This window comes from Apium graveolens, chromosome 5 (assembly GCF_009905375.1).
Source record: "Apium graveolens cultivar Ventura chromosome 5, ASM990537v1, whole genome shotgun sequence".
Taxonomy (NCBI): domain Eukaryota; kingdom Viridiplantae; phylum Streptophyta; class Magnoliopsida; order Apiales; family Apiaceae; genus Apium; species Apium graveolens.
This window is the reverse complement of record NC_133651.1, coordinates 106,765,649-106,771,042: the sequence shown is the minus strand read 5'-3', so window position 1 is coordinate 106,771,042 and position 5,394 is coordinate 106,765,649. Positions and strand designations below refer to the sequence as shown.

The window sequence follows — 5,394 nt, the reverse complement described above, 5'->3', positions numbered from 1 at the left end:
CTATTCAACTTCTATCTCTTTTATGGATGTCTGGTAGTATGTTATTCGTGCAATGAAAGTTGGTGTTTATCAGTTTCGTGTTATCTGATTAGTGTCATCACCATTACATGCTAAGGTTAAGAACAATAAGGCTATTGAATGAAGTATTCAATGAAGTTAGAATCCCATGTTTGTGTCATATAATATCCAACTCTCTTTAATCTCTTAGTTAATGTTCTCTAGTATAATTCTCAATAGTTAATCGTAGTATAAACAAAATGCAAATTGTTATTCGTCTTAGCATTGAATAATAGCCATATCATTGTTGTATAATTGCATAAATCACAAATTTAACCTAAACCAGTCTCTATGGGAATAAACTAGAAATAATTCTATATTACTTGTGAACGCGTATACTTGCATGAATTATTAGCGCGTGTTTAGCCTTAACAAGTTTTTGGCGCTGCTGTCGGGGACTCGGTGTATACTCTTAGTTTATGTATTTATCATGAGTGATCGTTAAAGTTTATTGACTCGGAAATTGTTACTTACATACTCTTTTCCTTGTCATGTTTCAGGTAATCTAGCGAGCGTGTATGCATACGCATTTTTCGGGCTCGTAAGAGAACTCTGGATCGAGCCGAGGAGGAAGTTATAGTGGTTCTAAGGGAAGTTTTTGAGGACAAAGAGAAAGTAGAATAAGAAGAGAATGTCGAGGAACCAGCTTTAGTAGTGATGGGAGATCAAGCATAAATTCCGAAGACTTTGATGGATTATTCTCAGCCTAAGATCAATGATATTCAGTCAAGCATCATCAGACCAGCCATCTTGGCTAACACCTTTGAGATCAAGTCGATCACGATTCAGATGATACAGAACTCAGTTCAGTTTGTGGGTTCTCCTATAGAAGACTCCAACATGCACATAAGGGATTTTATCGAGATCTGCGGCACTTTCAAGTTCAATAGGGTGACTGAAGATGCTATCAAGCTACGACTCTTCCCATTCTCTCTGAGGGATAAAGCAAAGTGGTGGTTATATTATTTACCATCAGGGTCTATTACCAAATGGGAGGATCTTGCTCAAAAGTTTCTCACTAAATTCTTTCCTATGGTGAAGACTGCTGCAATCATGAATGCTCTTACTTAGTTTGCACAGCAAACTGGAGAATCTCCGTGTGAGGCTTGGGATCGATACAAGGAGATGCTAAGGAAGTGCCCACATCATGGCATGCCTGATTGGATGATTATAAATTGTTTTTACAATGGTTTAGGCGCACAGTCTAGACCTATGCTCGATGCAACATCTGGTGGATCCTTGTGGGCCAAAAGCTATAATGAAGCTTATGATTTGATTGAGCTAATGGCAGCTAATGAATACTAGATTCCTACGCAAAGAATGTTACAAGGCAAGGTGGAAGGAATTCGGGAAGTGGATACAGCTACTGCTATAGCTGCTCAACTTCAAGCTTTGACGATGAAAGTGGACTCTTTGGCTAATTATGGAGTTAATCAAATCACTAGTGTTTGTGAGCTTTGTGCGGGGGCACATGAAACTGAGCATTGTGCTATTTCTAGCGAATCAGCTCAATTTGTGAGAAAATTTCAGAGATCACAACAGCAAGCTCCAACCACTTATCATCCCAATAACCGCAATCATCCTAACTTCAGCTGGAGTAACAATCAGAATACGGTGCAACAACCTTATCAGCCAGACGCAACAAAGCAGTCTAACCCTCCTAGTTTTCAACAATTGCAATATGCCCCTAGGCAATAACTTCAACTTCACCAGTTACCTCAAGCTAGTGAAAAATCTGAATTGGAGGACTTGAGGTTCATGTGCAAGAGCCAAGCTGTTTCTATCAAGACCTTGGAGAATCAGATTGGGCAGATTGCTAATGCATTACTAAATTATGAACCTGGCACGCTTCCTAGCGATACTGAAGTGCCAGGCAAGAAGGAAGCTAAGGAGCATGTTAAGGCAATTACATTGAGGTCTGGTAAGGTTGCAAATCTTGAAAAAGCAAAGACTCCAGAATCTGAAGTTGAGGCTGAAGAAGAAGTGTAGAAGGAAGCAGAAGTGGAACCAAGGAAGGCTAGGGTTGAGCACACTCCTCCTAAGGGTAATACTGGGGGATAAACATATCTATCCTCCACCTCCCTTTCCTAAGAGGCTGTAGAAGAAAAGGCTGGATAAGCAGTTTGAGAAGTTTCTGGAGGTGTTCAAGAAACTTCACATCAACATACCTTTTGCTGAAGCTCTTGAACAAATGCCTAGTTACGCGAATTTCATGAAAGGTATTCTCTCTAGGAAAGTGAAGCTTGATGACTTAGAGACTGTAGCTCTCATGGAGGAATGCAGTGTTGTTCTACAACTGAAATTACCTCCGAAGCTTAAAGATCCTGGAAGCTTGACTTTTCCTTGCACCATTGGAAAAGTGTCATTTGACAAATGTTTATGGTATTTGAGAGCTAGCATCAATCTGATTCCTTTGTCAATCTTTAAGAAGTTGGACTTACCTGATCCAAAGCCTACTTATATGACGTTGCAGTTAGTCAACCGTTCTATTACATATCCACGAGGTATTGTGGAGGATGTCTTGGTAAAGGTGGATAAACTCATCTTCCTTGCTAATTTTATAATTCTTGATTTCGAGGAGGATAAGAAGATTCATATAATCTTGGGAAGACCTTTCTTGGCTACTGGCCGAACCTTGATAGATGTGCAAAAAGGTGAGCTCACCATGTGTGTGCTGGATTAGGATGTAACTTTTAATATGTTCAATGCCATGAAATTCCCTACGGAAAATGAGGAGTGTTTTAAGGTGGAGATGGTTGATTTTTTGGTTTCTGATTGCTAAGGTCTGATACCTTAGAAAAGGCCTTGTTGGGGAATTCCGATAGTGAAGATGACGAAGGTGATGAACATTTATAATATTTGAATGTTTCTCCCAGGAAGTGAAAGATGGATATGCCTTTTAAATCTCTTGGGTTGGAGGAGCTGAAAAGTTCTCTAAAGCGACTCAAGTCATCTATTGAGGAAGCTCCTACTCTAGAGCTTCAGCCTTTACCTGAACATTTGAGGTATGCGTTTTTAGGTGATGCATCTAATTTTCATATAGTAGATATCAAATCGACAATTGGTTGGACTATAGTAGATATCAAGAGAATTAGCCCTTCTTATTGCATGCACAAAATTCTGCTAGAGGAAGGAAGGAAGCCTACTGTTGAGCAACAGAGAAGGCTAAATCCGATCATAAAAGAGGTTGTGAAGAAGGAAATCGTCAAGTGGCTAGATACAGGGATCATCTATCCTATTTCTGACAGTTCACAGGTGAGCCCAGTTCAGTATGTACCGAAGATAGGTGGTATCACCGTGGTAGCAAATGAGAAGAATGATCTTATTCCTATACGAACAGTCACGGGGTAGAGAGTTTGCATGGATTATAGGAAACTGAACAAGGCTACAAGGAAAGATCACTTCCCTCTTCTTTTCATTGATCAGATGCTCGATAGATTGGTTGGGCATGATTACTACTGTCTTCTGGATGGCTATTCGGGATATAATCAGATTTGTATCGCTCCAGAAGATCAAGAGAAGACTACATTCACATGCATTTTAGTACTTTTGCATTCCGGAGAGTTTCTTTTGGGCTATGTGGCGCACCAGCCACTTTTCAGATATGCATGATGGCTATGTTCTCTGATATGATTGGAAATAATGTAAAAGTGTTCATGGACGATTTCTCGGTCTTTGGAACTTCTTATGATGAATGCTTGCACAATCTTGGGTTAGTGCTGAAAAGGTGCGTTGAGTCCAATTTATTTCTCAATTGGGAGAAATGTCATTTTATGGTGCGCCAAGGCATCATTCTTGGTCACAAGGTTTCTAGTAAGGGTCTTGAGGTGGACAAAGCCAAGGTAGGGGTGATCAAAAATCTTCCTCCACCACTTTCTACTAAGAGAATTCGCAGTTTTCTTGGTCATGCGGGTTTCTATAGGCATTTCATCAAGGAATTCTCTAAGATTTCGAAGCCATTGTGCAATTTGCTAGAGAAAGATGTTCCTTTCAAGTTTGATGATGAGTGCCTTGCCGCTTTTGAGAAATTAAAGAAGAGTTTGATTACGGCACCTGTCATAACTGCACCTGATTGGTCTGAATCATTTGAAATGATGTGCGATGCAAGTGAATACGTAGTTGGAGCAGTTCTTGGGCAAAGAAGGAACAACATATTTCATGTAGTCTATGTTAGGTCACACAACACTGTAGAAGGGGATTGAATACAGTGTTTATACAATCAAATTGATTTAACACAAGTATGTAACAAAGATCAAGTATATTCAATAAACTCTGTTACAATATGAACTGATGTTATCTCTCAGTGATGAACAAATATCACTAAGAGCTGCTAGGTTACAATGTATAATCTTCTCGATAATGATAACACATATAGTGTAAACCCTAAGCTGTGTTTATATAGTACACAGTTATAAGATATATTCTAATTAATATGGAATACAATTCTGTCTCCTAAAATATATCAATCAGATATCTTCTACAAGTCTTCTAGTCCTCTAACTCTTTCCATGCATATCTTCTTTTATTTTAGTCTTGATCTTCTCCTGTAAATCAGCTTCATTCCTTAACTGAAAATCTTTCCGCACTTAAGTTCTGATATGACCTTAAGTTCTGATATTAAGTTCTGACTTCCGGTAAGTCCTGATTTCAGTAAGTCCTGATTTCAGTAAGTCCTGATTTGTCCTGTTGTTAAGTTCTAAAAACTAAACATAAATCATACTAGACATGACATCTCAAATATATCTAACAATCTCCCCCAACTTGTAAATTATGCAAAATATACAAGTTAATAGATTTGATGATGTCAAAAACATTGAAGTATAAATAAGAGTTTAACTAGATAACTAACTACAACTTACAGTCCTTGTAGCTTTTACCAATCTCACTGAGTTAATCTGAATCCAAAATGATTCTTGACAAAGTTTAATATCAGTTTTTCTTCTTTATTCCTCAGGACTTGAGATAGTGTAGTCTTGACTTTCTTCATCTCTTCATCTTGACTTCCAATCTGGTAGATTGCAGTCCTTAAAATAGAGATATGGTTTCTTTCTAAACCCTCACCCAGTCTTATTACCTTTGGATGAGAAGAATCTTCATTGTAGCATAGACATTTCTCTTTCAGTATCACTTCAAGTTTAGCAGAATCCTTCTTCATTGGAAACTCACTTCCATCATCTACAACAATATTAAGAATGAATTATGTAACCCTTGAACCAGAAATTCTAGATTTATCTCTTATGGTCTTCATTATGAAAGTTGACCATCTCCTGGTAATATCAGACTTTATCTCAAGAAGATAATGAAAAATTGAAGTTCTTTCAGAGATTTGTTTAGCAC

General features: G+C 38.2%; 1 non-coding gene across 1 annotated transcript; it reads right to left on the bottom strand.

Moving 5' to 3' along the window:
* Nucleotides 1–1,104: 1,104 nt before the first annotated feature.
* LOC141663046 (small nucleolar RNA R71) lies at nt 1,105–1,211 on the bottom strand. Its single transcript, XR_012551133.1, has one exon. It is a non-coding gene; the product is annotated as a small nucleolar RNA R71 (small nucleolar RNA).
* Nucleotides 1,212–5,394: the final 4,183 nt, after the last annotated feature.